This window comes from Vicugna pacos, unplaced genomic scaffold (assembly GCF_048564905.1).
Source record: "Vicugna pacos unplaced genomic scaffold, VicPac4 scaffold_21, whole genome shotgun sequence".
Taxonomy (NCBI): domain Eukaryota; kingdom Metazoa; phylum Chordata; class Mammalia; order Artiodactyla; family Camelidae; genus Vicugna; species Vicugna pacos.
The window spans coordinates 1,550,910-1,570,217 of record NW_027328742.1 but is presented as its reverse complement, the minus strand read 5'-3'; the positions used below and the strand labels follow the sequence as shown (position 1 = coordinate 1,570,217).

Sequence of the window (19,308 nt, the reverse complement as noted above, 5' to 3'; positions counted from 1 at the left end):
GTAAAGGTTACTTCCACCCAGGCAGTGACTCCAGAAGGGCAAGAATCATGTATGAACACACTCTCAAATCCAGAAGAGAATCTGACAACAATTAGGCTCTGGAGTCTGTGTTTAGTGAGTGTGGAAACTCAGTGATTCCAGCTCTTACACCTTGCCTTTCCATCCCACCCCTCACGATATGGCCCTTATGACCAGTTCTCCCGGGGCTGGGGCCATGGAACCCATTTATAGGACTGGAAGAATCTGATCATATAAACCATCCCCCAGATTACCATCAAGAGTCACCTGTATTTCAGGGATCAGTAATCCCAGAAGCTTTGCAGTTCAGGCAGCTGAGGGATTTTTATATCAGCTCTGTCTTCTACTGTGACTGCCTGGGTGACATCAGACAAGGAATTCTGAAAAGCCTGAACTTTTCCTTTCAGGAATAATCTAATTAACAAATCTCGTTGACCACTCAAGAAATGTGATGTGAAGATCAATGATTTACACAGGAGTACAACATTCACTAGGTCGTGGATTTAGAATCAGAGAAAAATCATTTGAGAAAGATTGACAGAATGTAGCTTTAATGCGAATTTAAGTATTCTTACCTTTCAGTAAATCATCTTCCCCTACTTATCACTTCACCCAAGTTTAAAAGATGTTTGAGAACAGGGATGAGTGTGCCAGTAATCTGTGACCCAATAACCTAAAATGTCACCTAGGAAAAAGAGGGGAGTAACACATTTTTAAAAAGCATGGTGAGGATTGCGGGGCCACCGCCAACTCCAGACTAAGAAGCTCTGAGTAATAGCTTTCACATCAGCTGGTGTGAAAATCCACCCAGAAAACTCACTGTCCAGCAGCTCTTCCGTAACACAGGCTACACATTCTCAGAATTAAGAATTGCGTCCAGTAACCACTTCGCTGAAGAATAAAGACAAAGGAGAAAAAGAGAGTTCTGCCCCTCCCCAGGGGAAAGCCCAGACCTTGGGCTGCATGCACTGCGCCCACCTCCCAGGAGAAGAATAAACTGGAGAAGGGAGTTCTGTGAAACTGGGGCAGCAAATGTTGAGATGGGAACAAATTGACCAGCTGGCCAGGGACAGCCCCCTCTGTCGCTGCCTTGGCGGCTGCCTCAACCCCATCAGCCCATCCTGCCCACCTCCGGTGGCTAAGCTGTCAGGGAAACTGCTTTGCGACCTGGGGCAACAGAGGCTGCCCTCAGGCCAAGCTGCGGAAGAGATGGGAGCTAAACCACCAGCTCCCAAGCGGCAGGCTCCATACCCCCGCCAACACATCGATGCCCCCGCACCATACTGCAACCCCGGGGAAATATGACCCGGAGAAGTGTGACCTGGGAATGAGGGGCAGCAGAGGCCGCCCCCACGTCAGGCCTCCAGAGAGATGGGAGCTTATCCTCCAGCTTGCCAGGGGCAGCCCCCTGTCCTCTCCACCCCCTGATCTCACTGCGCCCACCTCCCAGGAGCAACCAAACCGGGTGTGGGGTGTCAGGCGAATCTTGCGCGGGAGAGGCCGTCCCCAGGCCAGGTCAGGGGAGAGGAGAAGAAGTGGCCCCATTAGGCGGGGCAGCCGGCCGTCGCAGCTGCCTCTGCCCCTCGACCGCATCGAGCCCGTCTCCCAGGAGCAAGCTGACCTGGAGACGGGCATCCGGCTTCTTGGGCAGCAGAGGACGCCCCCAGGATTGGCCGCGGGGACGAGGAGAGCAAATTGACAGGCTCCGCGCTCCATGTCTTCTACCCCCGCCGTCGCCACCCACGCACCTTCAAGGCACCGCCCAGGGCGCCCCTCCCCCAGCAGGCTGAGTGGGACAGGTGTGTCTGGTGATCTGGGGCAGGAGAGGCCACTCCCACACCAGGCCATCAGGGAGACGGGAGCCAATCCACCAGCTCCCCAAGGCAGCCCCTACCCCCGCAGCAGCCACCACTCTTGCCCCTGACTTGAAAGTGGCCTCCTCTAGGGAGCAGGCTGACCTGGAGATGGACGTCCGGCGAACTTGGGACAACAGGGACCGACCCCAGGGCAAACCATGGGGGGAAGTGGGAGCAAATGGACAAGCTACATGGGAAAACCTGCCGCTGCTGCCACCACCCCCAACGTACCAAGTCCAACTCCCGGGGTCAGGCCGACTAGGATACACGTGTCTCGTAACCCAGGGCAACAGCGACCGCCCCCAGGACAAGCCGCGGGGAAGATGGGAGCAAACGGGCCCACTCCCCCGCTGCAGCCTCCCGACAACCGCCACCCCTGCACCCTTATTACACTGCCTCCCGCCCCCAGCAGACAAAGTGGGACAGGGGTGTCCCGGGACCTGGCGCAGCAGAGGCCGCCTTCAGGCCACGCAGTGCAGACAGGGAGCTAATCCACAAGCTCCTCCGGGGCAGCCTCCCTATGCCCTCAGCCACCACCTTACCGGCCACCTGACCGCACCGCACCCATCTCCCAGGAGCAAGCTCACCTGGAGTCGGATCTCAGGCAAGTCTCCAGCGGCAGAGGTCGCCCCCAGGCCAGGCCGCGGGGGAGAGAAGAAATGGAGCAGCTCCCTGGAACACATCCCCTCCCCCTGCCGCCGCCGCCGCCGCCTCCCAGGAGCAAGCTCACCTGGAGACCCGCGTCCCGCCTCTAGGGCAGAAGAAGCCGCCCCTGGCTCCGCCGCCGGGGAGAGCGGAGCGAATTGACCGGCTTCCGTGCGGCAGCCCCCCTACCCCCGTGGGCCCCGCAGCTTAACGACACCGCCTCCGCTCCTCACTCAGCAAGCTGAGGGGGCAGGCGTGTCCAGCGACCTGGGGAAGCAGAGGCCGCTCCCAGGCCCGGCAGCCCGGACAAGGCAGCTATTCCAACAGTTCGCCAGGGGCAGCCCCGCTCCGCCCCTCTGTCGCTGCCGCCGCCCCCTGACCTAACCGCCCCACCTCCCAGGAGCAAGCTTACCTGGAGTCCAAAAGCTGGCGAATCTCTGGCGGCCAAGCCCCACCCCAGGCCAGGCTGCAGGGAAGAGAAGAAATCTACCGGCTTGCCCAGGCAGCCTCCCAACCGCCGCCGCCGCCGCCGCCGCCGCCGCAAAGCAGTACTAGCCTCCCGGGGTCAGGCTGACTGCAAGGATGTGCACTTGCCTTCTAATCCTGGCCACGTTCCTGAGCACCTCCCTGCATCCCTACACTCCCTGCACATTTGCACCCCTGCTACTCTCTGCAATTCTGCATCCCTCCACTCCCGCATCCCCTGAACTGCCTGCGCCCTCCACAGCCCCTGCACGTCTGTCATAAGTTACTTTTGCACTGCCTACACTCCTGCACCCCTGCATGTCCCACACACCACCTCTTGGGCCTTTGGCAGCTGTTAGACCAATGCACAGGGACTCACTCTTTGCCAGTATATGATGCATCAGTGGACGTCAGGGGTTGCCTGCAGGAAGGTACATGTTCCCGGTCACTAGCCTGGGCCACTTGGGTGATCTCTGTGAGGTCACCAAGGACGGGCTTAGAGATGCTGTTTTCCGGGAAGAGAGGAGTTGAAACAGGTCTTGAGGGCAGAGCTGTGCTCACCAGGCCGTCCACGCTTCATGTTTTACACAGGGCTTCGGAGAAGTGAAATGGATCCGGCCAAGTAAGACCGGCCTGCTGTGCTCCCACCTCAGTCCTGGGCTCTGAGTCAGACCGGCTGGCTCCCACCCCCAGGGCCCAGTTTGGGCACCTGAATGGTTCCTTTGAGGCATCCCATCAGTTCTCAGGAAGAAGTCTGTCTGCTTCCACCCCATGGCCCTCCCTCCTACTGTGCTGGCCTCAGGAAGGTTCCTTATTTGGGGAAGAAGGCAGCCCACCCCCTACCCCACCCCTCACCGTGCTCTCACCCAGGCTGGTGCTCTCTCTGCTCATCAGAGTCTGGGAAGCCATCCCTCTTCAGTTATGTCCCTTCTGAGATGGACTTGCTTCCACTCAATTCTAGGCGAGGATGCACCATGGAATGCACTGGGTAAGAGAACCAAAATAAATAATTTCTTCTGTGAGGTTGTCTGTTTATCTACTGGGGCTGGGCTGTGTGTAGTTTGCTACAGCTATTGGTGTGAGAGGCTAAAACAGCCTGCGTGTCCTTGTTTTCATCTCCCCGCTGTCTTTGGATTTTCCCTAGACACTCCTGAGACATTTACTTCTTTTAGTTTTATTCCTGTTATTACACAGGGGCCCTACTGTCATGGAGGTAAGGTGTTGGGGGAGTGGGACAGAGCAGGGCATCTGCAGTCCTGTGATTAGTTCTCATTGAGCCTGTGCCCTGAGCTGTGACCTCCACAAGTGTGTCTCTTTCCCCCCACCCCAATTTGGGTGACACAGAAGGGATTTCCCTTCTCCCAGGTTGGTTAGGCTCTGGTAAAATAGTTTTTCATTAAAAAATAAAACAAAAAACAACTACCCCCAATGAAACAGAATGTTCTGGGTGTATTTCAATAGAGTTATTTTCTCCTTTCCAGGCAGGAAGCATGAGGAATTTTCCTCTGACATTCATTCTGAGAACAGGTCACGTTCTTGGAGGTAAAATGCATGGAAAAGAGCAGGGGGCCAATCTGACTGGCCCCCTGGAGTTGTCACACTCAGATTTCCCCACGCTGAGCCTCCCGCTGGCCTCAGGGACCTGTTAAATCTGCCTGCCCCTGGGGTTCTTACAAAAGACGGTTCTGCCCTGGGAGCTGTGACTTTCCAAGCCTGCCCGGCTGCCTCTCTGGGTTGGGAGCAGCTTTCCCCCTCAGTTTTCTTGTGGATCTAAGAAGAGCAGTGGGTTTTCAGCTCCCTCAGCTCTGGTATTTTAAGGACAGAAGGAGCAACTTCTGAGCTCCTCACAAGCTGGACTAGAGTCTGCAAGCCTCCCCTCCTCTGCCTCCATGCAGACAATCAGTGGCTGTGGTTCTAGCCGAATTTCTGAAGATGTGGATTTAAACACACACATCCCAGCCCCCACAGGAGCACACAGTCCCATAAATCCCTACAACATCCACTGGTAACTACGGAGCTGATGAGGACATGGGTTTCGGGGCTGCAGGGGCCTGACTGCACGACTTGCTCTGTGGCCTATTAACGTGGTTGCTCTGGGCCTTGTCCCAAGTGGCTTGCTTACTATACCTGGTACATGGGAAATTTAAAATAAGTACTAGAACCTCCAATTTTTCTCCCTCTTGGGCCTTCCAACCTAAAAAGTAATAAGTGAACTCAGACTGCATAGTCATCACAATGAGGTCAGACCACCCTGGCTCCCCTGAGTGACCGGCACTGACTTGCACCTCAACTCGGAACAGTAGGGGAACCGCCTTCCTCTAACTGGGCCTCTCCCCACACCAGGCACGCCCTTAGCTGAGACGGGGCCAACTCCCCTACTGAGGTGTGTGCTGGTGGCTTCAGTGTGACCTGGCCCTGCCGGGACACGAACCTGCATTGAGGTGGAGGGTCAGGAGGAGGGGGGTCCCTGTTGGGGCAGCAGGGGGCCCGGTGACACCCTGCCCAGCCTGGTGCCTAGGGCTCCCCAACATCTCCTACGGCCCCCGGGTCGGCTCTGGTCTGGGCAACTCCATGCAACCTCCCAGTATCTTTTCATTAAGTCCCTTTTTGCTTTTATCAGACAGAGGTTGCTTCTGTTGCTTGTTAAGTGAAACAGTGCATCAGGAAACCAGACTATTTCTAAGATCAGTAAAATACCAACTTCGGTCAGCTCGCCGGGCAGACCGTGCAGCACAAATTCCCGCACAGGGCTGTGCAAATGCCTTACGTGAAGGGTCCTCATCATCTGTCTTCAGAGATACAGAAGTTGGTGGTTCAGGTAAAACCTCATGGAGGGATTGAAGAATCCAAAGCTGGTTGGTTTCAGAGACTAACCAGTCGGATCAGACCCCTGAGCTGTGGTCAGAAGCCTGGCTCAATGTCACGCAGACTCAGCGCCCTAAGTGTCCGGTGGGGCTGGTGTTGTTCCCTTCACAAGCTCTCGTTGGGGAGTCACTGCAGCCCCTTACCCTCAGCAGGGAATCCAGCCCTCTTAGCCCCCACCCTGAATGTTCCATGACACAAATCTCAGGAATGTTTAATTTTCATCTTTGTTTAGGAGGATGAAGGTGGGGCAAGTGGAGACATAAATTCACACTTAGTGACACCAAGTCACAGCCAGTACCTCCTCCTCAGAGAGCTATGTGCTCCCACAGTGGTGGCTGGGTGGCTGGGCAGAGCCCCTCACTGGTCAAAGAGGGACTCTCTCCTCTGGCTGCAACTGATTGGTTGGACAACATATCCAGATGGGACAGAGCATCTTTCCCGGGAATTTGGAACTGACACACAGAAATTAATTTCACTCATCTGGGGATTGGGAGGAGGGTGGGAATCAAATGAAACCAGAGCAGGAGAGAAAGTTACAAGTGAAAGAGAGAGAGACAGAGAGACTGAGCATGTGAGAGCAAATAGTGGGAAGGAAGGAAAACAATTCGGACAGAGGAATTCTAGCTCCTGGTTGTCTAGTGTCTCCCAGCCCATCAACGAACCTGCGGGATGGTTAACATCATTCCAGTTTTGCAGATTAGGAAACACATTAGGTGCCACTGACCCCTCACTTCCCACTGCCTGAAGGCACCATGATCCTCACAGGGACCCTGCTGTGCTGACAGCCCAGCACCCTGATCAAAGGGCCCCGGTGGGAGTGGGAACCCCTCTGAGTGTGGAGAGTTCCCTACACCGAGATGCCATGCATCAGCAGGTTCCCGCTCACCCCAGGTTAACATCACCCCAGCTGTGCAGTCTCCCGACCCGCTTCCCTCCCTGCCAGGCACCCCCATCCTTACCACCGAGTGTACTGCAGGAATTCAGGCACAGGGATGCCCAAAGCAACACGAGCCCACCGGCTGTACAAACAGCACACTCCCAGCCCCACCAGGGCTCGATGGGGATAGTAGGTGTCCTCAACTTTCATGTATCTAAGGCAATCTGTTTCTTCAGATGAAGGCTATAGAGAAAAATAAAAGGTCCAAAACATCATTCAGTGAGGAATTCCTCCAAGGACCTGACTCTAGGGTCTATAACCAGTTGTGCTGGCCGCTCCTACCCCCGGACTTTGGGTGAGGTGGATTAATGATCAGCACAATAGCCGGTAGCCCAGCTCCTGGCCTTGGCTGCCCAGAGGGGGCTGGGGGAATGGGTAAGGCCAGGGCACTCAGGAAGATCACAGAGGACCTGACCTCTACCCTCCGCACTTGTAAACCCCCAAATCTCAAGGCATCAGACAGAGTGCAGCCAACACAATAATGAGATGCTCCCATCCCTTCACTCACTCCTGTCGGTTCACTTATGTGCTGAGCATTCACTGGGTCACAGGACATGACACACAGGATGTCCGATGGAACAGGCTTGGTAATTCCCCCTGGATCCTGTTCAATCTAATGGAAGAATGATCACTCATAAACGGTTTCTCAAAAGAATACATAGACAGAAGACAAACTACAGAGTGAATCAAATTTTAAAATATAAATGAAGATCCCCCAGTCTCCCCGCCTAAGGTTAACAGCATAAAGAAAATAGACCTTGCCTTTGATCACCAAGGAAGTGGTAACCCCCTCTCAGGGGGAAAGGAGAGTTATTCTTTGAGCAGGATGCAGAAGTGCTCCATCGGATTGGACCAGGACCTCTGCATTCATTCAGCAAATCTGTGTAAGCTCCTACTACATATGGGAATCTAGTAACTAGACCCGTTCCCAAGGCTCTTGGGCTTTATTATTCAACAAAATAGACACGACTCCCCATCACTGGGGGCTCAGAGTTTTAGCAGAGGAAACAGGCAGCATGTTGGGGGTAGCAAGAGCTTGGGGAAAAATACGAGTGATATGAGCAAACTCAGGTGATGGCGGTGGGGTGCGAGGCAGACAGGAGGGAACAAGGCAATCCTGGCAGATCTCACGGAGTAATGAACTTGAAGCAGCATAGATCCGGAGGAAGAAGGAAGAGCCGGAGCCAGAGGCCCCCAGACTGAGGGGGAGAGTGTGGGCGGAGAGGCAGAGCACGCCGGGTCCTGGAAGACTTTGGGACGACTTTGGATCCTAATGAAATGGTGACCCTTTTAGTGAGTTTTGATGGGATGGGTGATGTCCAATTTATGCTTGTGTTTTGGTTTTTTTGGGGGGGAGGTTAATTTATTTATTTTCATGAAGCTGCTGTGGTTTGAACCCAGGATCTCATGCATGCTAAGCATGGGCTCTATCACTGAGCTACACCCACCCCCTCAATGTATGCTTTTATAGGCTCCCTCTGACTCTGTGTGGATGAGATTGTAGAAAAGCAAAGATGGAAGAAGGAGGCTATTTGGTGTCCAAGAAGGGGCTGAAGGTGGCTCCTAGGAGGGTGGGGAACAGGGAGTAGGTGGTTAATGAAGACAGAGTAGCCAGAATTTTCTAACAAGATGGATTTGCTGTGTGTGTGTGTGTGTGTGTGTTTAAGAGAAAGAGAGAGAAAGAACATGGTTCCAACATCTGGACCTGGAAAATGGGATGGATGTCCTCTCCATCCACAGGGGATAGGACAAGATGGGGTTGAGCAGGTGGAAAGGGGCTAGAATCAGCTCAGTTCTTTAATGTCATGGTTAAGGAGTCTATAAGATATTGCTACCAAAATTCCTAATAGGTAAAGGAGTCTGGGGGTTTTTTTTCTTTCTTTTTAACTTTAAAAATATAATTTAAATGTATTAATTTTATTATGTGAATGAATTTGGAATTTCATTCATGCCAAGTTATATGTTATAATAGCCAAATGGAAAATATATCAGAAAAGGGGAGAAATGAGGGCTTTCACATAAACTGACTGACCATAACATAGGTAAAATTTCAATAAAACCAGTCTTCAATGCAAAAACCTCATCTTGGTGCTACATAAAATTAAATGAAAAAGGACTATGTTGATGTATCATTATTTCATGTTACATAACAGCCCCAAACAAACACACTGTTTAACTATGGGGCTTGTAGAAATACTATTCACTTTATCAATATAAATACAGAAATGCAGAAAGGTTCTAAGGTAGAATGAGCATCTTAGTGGAAATAATAGAGATCTGAGCATTTTACATGATATGTATGGACTGATTCAAAATTGGGAAAAGTAATTTACACAGTAGAACACATGTATGAATGTGAAAGCAAGATGAATGAAAGAAAAAGAATATGAGTATCAGGGAGAGAGTTCCAAATGGAAAAGGCCAATCAGGGAGTTTTGGACAAATCGAGACATTGAGGACATGTCAATTTCCAATTCTGGTTGCTTCCACCAAAGGTATCGCAGGACCCAACTCCGGGACACATTCGCATTAAATGTTTGGAAAAAAGAGGAGACTTTGGCAAAAGACCAGCCAGTGGATCGAAAGCAGAGCGATGGGCTGGAGGCCAAGTAAAGCAGGAACACGGGGGAGGAGTGATGGAAGAGCTGGGTCAAATGCTGCCAAAGGGCCACGCATGATGAAGACTAAAAACTGACCACTATATTTAGCAACGTGGGGTCACTGATGGCCTTGACAGAGCAGTTTCCATAGAGCAAGGGATCAGGGGAACAGCCAGAGTGGGTGCAAAATTGGATGGCTCAAGAGAATATGCAGACATTGAGTTTAAACTACTCATTAAAGATTTGCTGCAGAGACATGGGGTGGCAATTGGTGGGGGCGAATTAGGGTCAAGGAGTGCTGTTTCTTTCTATTAAGAGGATGGACTTTTATATACTGATAGGAGACAACTAGCAGGAGAACAAAATAGATGAGGTAGTGACTGAGAGGATGGATGTGGGAGTGACAGCCTGGAGAAGATTGGATGGATGGCACCCATGGAGACTTTTGGATGATCTGGCTTTCGATGTCACCTTTAATAAGAGGTGGGGCAGCGAGAGTGAGGTCACAGACATCAGAAGGCGAGAGGATGTGCTGGGAGTTGCTGGTGAAAATTCCCTTCTGTTGGCTTCAGTTTGCTTGGTCAAAGTAGAAAAGTAAACTTACCAGCTGAGGAACGAGGAGAAAGAGCTACTAGAGTCAGGAGCAGGAGTTATGAAAGAGCCTTCAGGGACAATGGGATAGTGAAAAGAGCAGGGGGAGAAGGGGGGAGTGTGCTCTCAGAAAGTTACATTTTATCTTTGAGGTCCCCAAGTGTTGGATGTGTGATTGCCCTTCCTGCTGTCTACAAAATAAAAATTGAATATGGTTCAGGGAAAATGCTATTTCATTCTAAGAGGCTATCTGTTTCTCAGGAATGGTCATCTTAAACTGTAAACATTACAAAAATGTTGAAAAGAAGAACTTGTGTACCCAATGACCCACTATTTTCTATAAATTTGGTTGCTATTTAGTTCCCCTATCAATACCGCAGAACTGATACTGCCTAGGGTGGAGATACATCAATGCTTATGTGGAAATTAAATCTGTAACTTTTTCTTAAACTCCATGGCTTCCTTAACATCCCATTCCCCTTGGAATTTAGGGGTGTCTGGTATAAGAAACGAGAAACAGTTTAAGAAAATCCCGGCTAAGAATTACACAGCACAACCTGAGCTCAGAAGTATACAGCAGTAAAAAATGTTTAGAAGCAAAACTCCGTAACTACTCTTAAAGAATTTTGTAAACCTGGGTCTGCCCAGATGTTTGCAAACTGGAAAGGTACTCCAATCACTTGACCGGTATGGGAACCAGAGGCTGGTCAGCCTTTTCTGTAAAACCCAGAGAGTAAATGTTTTCAGTTTTGCAGATCATTTTGTTGTAACCATGCAGGTCTGCAATAAGAAAATGAAGAGCACTGGGAGACAGGAAACAAATGGGTATGCCCACACCCTCCCTTCCACTCAGGGCAGCTTCTCTGTGGTGGGGAGCTTTGCCACAATGACTTGTTTCTATGTTTCCATTGGTTTCTTTGTTTCCAACTTACTGCTCAAGCTCAGAACTTCAAGTGAGCCTGGTCCTTCAGCATCCATGCAGAGAGAAGGCTGAGTGGGGGTGGGGACCCCACCTGACAGAGAAGAGAGATGGCTTGTCACCATGACGTGAGACAATCACACCTTCCGGGGAGAAAGGGAACAAAGATAAGGGAGGGGAAGAGCAGTGGGACCCCTGGGTCACCTGCCAGGCTTGCTCTCCCTTCCCGGCCACCCTGGGGGCCTGGGTGGTGTTGGAACTCAGCTACAGTGATTACGCTGAGGGGACTCAGGATAATGGACCCTCTGTCTCCACACCGGGTTCCAAGCTCAGCCCCTCTAACTCTACGCTCTAAGTTTCTGGAACTCACCTAGAATAATACATGATCAGGCCAGACCCAGAGCCCAAACACGACAAGGGTCACGTGGGGTTGTAACCCCGTGCTCAGTGGTCGGGCTCTCCTTGCAAATCTGCAGAAATCCCTGTTCTGCCTCATTCCTGGGAGAAACCCCACATCTCCTCCTACTCTGTCTGCTTTACTCTTGAGGCTATTGTCCGGGAGGGATGCAGAGTCCTTGAACCTGGCCCTCCAGACGTACATAAGCAGCCTGTTCAATAAAACAAATTATGCACTTTTCCACATTTGCTAGTTTTTTGATTCCAGAAAGGCTGCGGGACTCTTTCTCACTGTCTCCTGTGCCCCCACCACTTGGTGGCCCTCTCTCATGGAAACACGATTTCCCACAACTGCACCCTGCCTCCAAGCTTGTCAGAGGGGAGTGACCCACAAAGACACAGGTGTTTGTGAGGATCCTGTCCCCCAGCAGAAAGCCTACTCTTGGAGCCACGGACAGGGTTCTGGCCTCCTGAGCCGCTCAACTCTAATTGAAAGCCTAAACTGGGGAACCCGAACATTGTTGAATGACTTGCTGAGTCACCTTGGCCAGAGGGGCCTGATTTTTCGTTCCAGGAATGGATGTAGTGCAGCCTCCATTTTCAGGGCTGACATTCATGATGGATCTAGCTTCCCCAACTGCACCCCAGGAAGGAGAGGCCCTTCCATCCCACTGGCTAGAAACCCATCCCAGGGGAGTTCCGAAGCACCGCATCGCTGTCAGGTCCAGCATCCCTACAGAATGGCCCCTCCCCCTGATTGAGCCCCTTCCCTGGGCCTTCCCTGCCCTGGCATGACAACACCCCAGGTGGTGCTGGGGAAGGCAGGGAGTGCAGTGACGTGTGGGGGGAGCAGAGCCCCTTGCTCTGGAGTGAGGGTTCTTGGGGAGACCACAGAGCAAGGCACACACCACCCCCACCCTATACCCCAAACTCTTAGCCCAGCCAACACAGGGGCCGCTCTGCGCTCTCTCACCGTGTCTCTCATCTGAGACTGCACCCAATCCGGCATCTGGCACCCCAGCCCTACCTCCCCTCTTATGACAGATCCCTTCTTCATGGAAACTGCCTAGCAGCGCGTATTCAAGGCCGGCAGCGGGCCTGGCGGATCTGCATTTCAGGTGCCCTAACTGGCCAGCCGTGCGTGCCTGGGCTGTCCTCTATCTTGCCCACCGGCAGCCTGGGTCCACGTCCGGTGCAAGGGGTGGCCGCGGAGCCCAGGCTAATCACCACACACAGACAGGTGAGGGTGCCCCGCCCCGCTGCCCGGCTGCCCCGCTGCCTCCCTGCCCCTTGCCCCGCCCACTGGTGGCAGCACCGCCCCAGCCTCCGGCCTGAGCCACCTGCAGATGAGGATGTCCGCGCGGCCCCGCCCTCCCCGGCCCCGCCCAGCTGTCCCATAAGCCTCCCCCCACCCCCGTGCTGGCCGTGCCCTGGCTCCCATTGGCTCCACAAGTTCTGCCCTCGCACATCTAGACTCGGGAGGACGCACGACGCAAGCGATAGGGGAGGGCCCTGCGGCGTTGCCATGGTTACAGGCGCCGCGCTCCGCACGGGCCACAGTGCGCTTCTGGGGCGGGGAGCGGGCTCCGGAAGTGTGTATCTGCCAGGGACCATGGCGGTGCTTGCTGCTGGGCTTGGCGGCTTGCTTGGCCGGGCGACTAGTTCTGACCTGGTCAGTAGGCGGCCGACATCCTGTCTGGGGCGGCGTCCCACAGAAGGTAAATGTACGTCCGCGCCTTCGGAGGGGCCGGTGGACATGAACTGTGGTGGGATTGGGGTTGGGGTGGTGGCGGGGGAGGGCTATGGTGCCGGGGAGCGTTTTGGGGCAGGGCGGGGCAGGGCTTGGGCACAGCCTCAAGCTTTCCTCCCCCTCAGGCCCTGGGGCTGGGGCCACGAGTCTGGGTCTCCCTTGGTGGCCGCGGCCTCCCAGAACCCCCCGGGAAGGGCAGGCGGAGAACCCATCTTAGATGAAGCGGGGCCTTACCCGGGTTTTGAAGAGCCCCAGAATCAGATGTTGGAATGGGGTGGTTTATCAGCCTTGTTTATCTGCAGGGAAATTTCAGTTCATTCCAGATGTTGGTTCCTTCAGTCAGCCTCAGGAATAAGACACAAGGGTCAGTGCCGATAAGCAGTTATCTAGGGCTTAACTCAAAATAAACTATGCGGGGTGTAGGGATGGTAGATGGGACCCTCTCTCTTAAAGTTAGCAGTCTTATGGGATTAGAGGCCCTGGCTGAGGATTACATCCTCATCTGCAGTAATGGAGGCTGTGAGAAACACACAGAGAAGGGAGGGGTGTGGTGGCGGTAACTCATTACAGAATCCAGGACCCTTGCCTGGCTCTAGTGTAGAAGAGTCTCACCTAGGATAAGGCAGCAGTTATCAAAGTGTATCCAAGGCCCCTGAGGTGCAGGACCATTTTCATAGAAACGCCGGGATGTCACCTGCCTTTTGCACACTCTTGCTCTCCCGAGTCCCTGTGGGGTTTTCCAGGGAAAACTTGGCCTGTGATATCAAAAAACAGGGAATGCAGAGGCAGACAGGAGAATTCAGCTCTCACCAGTCCAAAAGAGATTTGCAGAAATTAAAATCACTGCTATTCTTCTCACTAATGACTTTTGTTTTGAAAAATAGAATTATATTTTGTTTAAGAGTATTAATGGTAACATACAGCAGATTGTTAATATTTTTAAGTGAATTCATGCACTTTTTCTAACTTCTTATTCAACTTCTAACACAGGAAATATTGATAGATTTAACTCACATAAATAGCAGCCTTTTGGGGTTCTCAGTAATTGTTAAGAGTGTATAGGGTTCTGTAGAACAAGAAGTTTGAGAGCCCCTGGAGAACGAGTGCTCAGGTGATAGTCAGGTGCTTAGTGGTGTTAGACGGACGCCAAGATGTCTTCTGCAACTGCTCCCGGACTTGAAGTAATTGGCCACATGGAAATGGGCGGGCAGTGCCTCCACTTTACAAACCAGAAGCTGCTGAATGTGTCTGGAGTCTAGGCCATGGGCTGTGCAGGGATTCCCATTGTATCTGTTCTATCTAAGCCGGGATTCCTGTGAAAAGGCCTGGCCCTGAAGACCCGCTCTCCTTTGCTCCCTGCCAGGTACCTTCTGTGTGACTTCAACCTTCCAGAGGGCTTCAGCCTCCGTACGAACATCTGCATCCACATTGCCTTCCTCCTGAAGACCCTGCTTATGATGGAGGAGCCGGTACTGGGGCCACCTCTGCCACTGGCAGAGCCCTGACATCAACCAGGTCTGGATTCCCTGGTCTGACTCCTTTGACCTCCCAAGTCTCAACAGAAACATCCCTGACATTGAGTACGAGCAGTTCATTGCAGATGAGGCAGTGGTCATTTAACTGGGGCCAGGTGGTCGTTGTTCTGGTTCCGATCTGAACATCGGGCCATCTTACTTTGGGCTTGTCAGTCTGCTTAGGGGCCTTGCTCATATTTCCCACACTGCAGGTGAATTTGGTTTTTCCATATTTTTTTTGGGAAATCAATTTGAAGTGTATGAGCTCTATGTCCCCTCACCTCTGAAAACCCTAGCCTCCTGGTGAGATGGAGCAGTGACAAGGAGGCCACTGCCACACACCTTGTCCCAGAAGGACTCACTCCCTCTGCACTCAGGGCTGTTCTTACCTGTAGGAAAACACGATGTGTGTGTAGCATGGGCCACGTGCTGGAGAAGGTATGTAACTGCCCATCCAGTATAATTTGGTCCTGCTCAAGCTACACATTTTAAGTTTTGTAAGAGGGAAGACTTCAAGATTTTCTTTGAATAAAGGTATTTAGAGCTTATCAATTTTTTTAAATTGAAATGTGGTTGATTTACAAAGTTTTGTTAGTTTCAGATATACAGCTGTTTTGTTAGTTTCAGGTATACAGCATAGTGATTCAGTTGTACATATACATAGTCTTTTCTTTTTCAGGTTCTTTTCCATTATAGTTTGCAAGATACTGAATATTGTTCCCTGTGTTCTACAGTGAATCCTTGTCGTTTGTCTGTTTTACATATACTAATTTGTATCTGTTAATCCCAAACTCCTGTTTGCTTTATAAGTCTGTGAGTCTGTTTTTGTTTTATAAATAAGTTCATTTGTATCATTTTTTAAAAATTCCACATATAAATGATATCATATGATACTTGTCTTTGTCTGACTTATTTCACTTAGTGAGATAATCTCCAGTTCCCTCCAAGTTGCTGTAAATGGCCTTATTTCCTTCTTTGTTACGACTGAGTAATATTCTGTTATATCTAAATACCACATCTTTATCCAGTCATCTGTCAGTGGACGTTTAGGTTGCTTCTATGTCTTGGCCATTTTAAACAGTGCTCCTGTGAACATTGAGGTGCAGGTATCTTTTGGAATTAAGGCTCCCTCTGTATATATGCCCAGGAGTGGGATTGTTGGATTAGGTGATAAGTTTTTTGGTTTTTTTTTTTTTTTGTCTTTTGAGGAATCTCCATACTGTTTTCCACAGTGGCCGCACCAAACTACATTCCCACCAACAGTGTAGGAGTGTTTCCTTTTCCCCACACCTCTCCGGCATTTATGGTTTGTGGACTTTTGAATGATGGCCATTCTGACTGGTGTGAGTTGATAACATTGTACTTTTGAGCTGCATTTCTCTGATAATTGAGTGATATTGAGCATTTTTTTATATGTCTATTGGCCATTTGTGTGTCTTCATTGGAGAATTGCTTGTTTAGTTGTTCTGCCCATTTTTGGATTGGGTTGTTTATTTTTTTCTTATTAAGTTGTATGAGCTATTTATATAGTCTAGAAATTAAGCCATGGTCAGTCTCATCTTTTGCAAATATTTTCTCCCATTCCATAGGTTGTCTTTTTGTTTTACTTATGGTTTCAATTGCTGTGCAAAAGTTTATAAGTTTAATTAGGTCTCATTTATTTATTTTGGCTTTTATTTATGTTGCTTGGGTTGCTTAGACTGCCCTAGGAAAACATTGCTGAGATGTGTGTTAAATAATATTTTCCCTATGTTTCCTTGTGAGAAGTTTATAGTGTCTTGTCTAATATTTAAATCTTTAAGCCATTTTGATTTTGTTTCTTTTTGGCTTTTTTGCGACTCTATTGTATGCTTTTGATTTGTGGTTACCTTATTCTTCAAATATATCAACCCATTTCTATATCTATTTCCTTTAGACTGATAATCACGTAGGCTCCAACACATCCTAAGAATAACGAAAAAATAAAAGAAAGAAAAAATCTATATTACCATGCTCCCCTCTCCCATTCCCACCTTTTTTTATTTTGATGTCCTTTTTCATTTTTACATCTTTATATTTATTCTCTTGTAACTCGTTATTGCATTTCCAACTATGGTTTTCCTGTTTCTATAGCATCCTGCTTCCTTTCTGTTTAGAATAGAAACTTTTAATGTCTCTGTTAGGTTCAATATTGCTGAGTTATCTCCCCTCCCCCCTCTCCGCTCCCCCCCCCAGGCCTCTGAATACTCAGTCCAGAAAAGCTAAACCATTCTAGCCTTCATCGGTTCTGGGAAAGCAATCTTCAGAGTGGGAAAAAACATTGAAAAATAATATTCTGTGAGTTGCTTTCTACCCTTGCCCAGAGATGAGAAACATCTGAAGGTGGAGGAAAAAAGTCGGAGGTGGGGAACACAAAGTCTTTTCTCCTTTGGCTTCTGAAGAAATGATTGCTTTTGTAATTAGTGATGATGCCCTTTAAATTGGTGAGATCGAGATTCCACAGCTTCAGCGCCTGAGAATAACCAGCCGGGAGAAAGCTCTCCAGGGCCCCTGCAGTAGGAAAGGCAGCCCCTCTGAGCACCTGTTATTCTGTATTCTTCCTGCCTCCACACAGGTTCGCTAGGCATCGTGCAGGACAATGCAGTTACCCAAGGTGGAGGACGGGGAGACCCCTGCTGTGAGGTGAGCCACAGGAGCCCACACTTGAAGGACTAAATGTAGAGTAGTGGGGCGGTCATAGGAACAGAGGATGGTTGAGACCCAGGATAGTGTCCTGGAGTCCAGCAGCCAAGTTTGGTGGGGCAGATGGGGTCCTGGGGCATGGGCAGTCCTTGAGGGATCTGAAGCAAAGATAGGAACCAAGAGACTGGATTCGTGTGGGGGTACGGTGCCCCTTGGGGGCTGCGGGGTGGCTCAGCAAGCCCAGGGTGATTGGGCACTTCCCCAAAGCTGGGTTGACAGGTCACAACCAACTCACTGGGGACTGAGAGGCACTGAGTCATTTTTAACTTTTTGTCCCTCTTCCTGGAAAAGAAACTGCTGCCTGTTAAATAGCCTGTGTCGTTAGTGAGAATAAAAGACATGAAGCAAGACTGCCTCAAAAGTCATCCATTGTGTAGTTGTTAATAAGGGTCAAATGCAAACTTGAATAGATGAAATGAACCATTCATCAGAGGATTTTAAAACCCTTTAAAATAAAAATTCTTGCTGCCTTTGTTCTTCATTTCAGGGTTCACTTGGTGATAATAATAGTAACCAAAGCAACAGCAAACGCTTACAGAACTCTGTCCTGCTATTGCAGGAATGCTGTGTTCATGAAAATTCAATGAGTTGGCACCACTATGAACTCCACTTTAAAGGTAAGGACATTCATTAATCACACGGCTAATAAATGGCAGAGCTGGGACTTGAACCCAAGCTGTCTGGCCCCAGAGCCCCCTCTCAGCCCCTTCACTGCAGCTCATCACTTGGCATGCCCGACACAGGCCAGCATTTAAAAGCAGCGTGACTTTGGCCAAGGCTGCTTCAACGCTTGGTCTTTGTTTCCTCATCTGTAGAATGGGGGTGTGGGCAGTGAATTCTGTGAGCTCAGTGGTAAATTCCTCCAGCTCTGCTATTATTCTGCTTTGAGTTAGTTTGATAAGTATCCAAGCCTCTACATGGCCCACACGTGGGCTGGCCCTTTGCTAGGCCATGGGTTATGGAGAAAAGTAAGATAAGCCTGCTTCTCCGAGGAGCCAGTGTCCCTCCATGGGAAGCAGTTGCGAGGCCCAGGCTCCCTCGCTGGCAGTCAGGGGCTGGGCAGGAAAGTCTGATAAGAGAAGATGGAGGCAGAGCCCCTCAGGGAATAGTGGTGGCCACACAGCTCTCAGGAGCGAGAGCCTCTGTGAAGGCTGCTGAGAGGGGAGTCCTCATGAGGCCAGTAGTCCCCCCAAACAAAGCCCTAAGGACAAAGATCCAGCCAACCCTTCAGTGTCACCATAGAGCCAGTCCATCCTCATCACTGTGCCTCTGTGCTCCTTTGTCCTGGGGCCTCTCTTCCCCCTACACCCAGAAGACTTTCCTCCCTCTCTTCTCTGAGTGTCCCCTCACTTCACCCGTGGTCCCTGCTTCCTGGGTAACCATCTCTGGAGTTGACACTTTGCCCCCTCACACACCCCCGTTTGATCAGGAGCCTGGGTTGACCTCCTTGTGCTCACTTTCCACCTTCAGATCATTGCTCCTCCTCTCTTGGGAGCTCCTGGAAAACCCAGATCCTTTCCTACAAGTGCCTGCCACCCTGCCTCCCTGCTCATCTGCCTCAGTCAGGAGCACCTGGACCACCAGCTCTGTATTGCCTCACCTCCTACCATCAAGACATCAAAGTTGATTCTCCCTCCACCACCCAGTATGATCATTTTAGGGTCTTCTTCTCCATCAGCCTGAGCCAGCCACCCCCCATTCACCCTATCCCCAGGCTCATACCTGGGCTTGTCTCCTTCCAGGGTCAAGCCTCTCTCCTTGAAGTGCCCACCTCTAGCCGTCCGGCTGCTTCTCCACCAGCCTCCCTGGCCCTCTTTCACCCTCACTGGGGCATCAAGCGCTGACTCCTCTGCTTTCCTGCCTGTCCACGTTCTTCTTACTTCCACTTCCCCACCTTCCAGCTCTGCATCCACAGTCAGCCCTCTGTTTATGACAAACAAAACCCCCTTGACCCTTGATCTTTTCAGTTCCTCACCAGGACGACTTCCATCTCGGTTCACCCAGCTCTATTTGTTCTGAGCCTGCAGGCAA

General features: G+C 50.7%; 2 long non-coding RNA genes across 2 annotated transcripts; one reads left to right on the top strand and one right to left on the bottom strand.

Moving 5' to 3' along the window:
- Positions 1–2,855: 2,855 nt before the first annotated feature.
- LOC116277716 (uncharacterized) lies at positions 2,856–6,954 on the bottom strand. The gene is made up of 4 exons (XR_012070100.1): positions 6,809–6,954; positions 3,851–3,968; positions 3,364–3,405; positions 2,856–2,985 (listed from the first exon to the last, which is right to left on the bottom strand). It is a non-coding gene; the product is annotated as an uncharacterized lncRNA (long non-coding RNA).
- Positions 6,955–12,835: 5,881 nt separating this feature from the next.
- Positions 12,836–17,894, top strand: LOC140694552 (uncharacterized). The gene is made up of 4 exons (XR_012070153.1): positions 12,836–13,010; positions 14,406–14,557; positions 17,150–17,217; positions 17,765–17,894. It is a non-coding gene; the product is annotated as an uncharacterized lncRNA (long non-coding RNA).
- Positions 17,895–19,308: the final 1,414 nt, after the last annotated feature.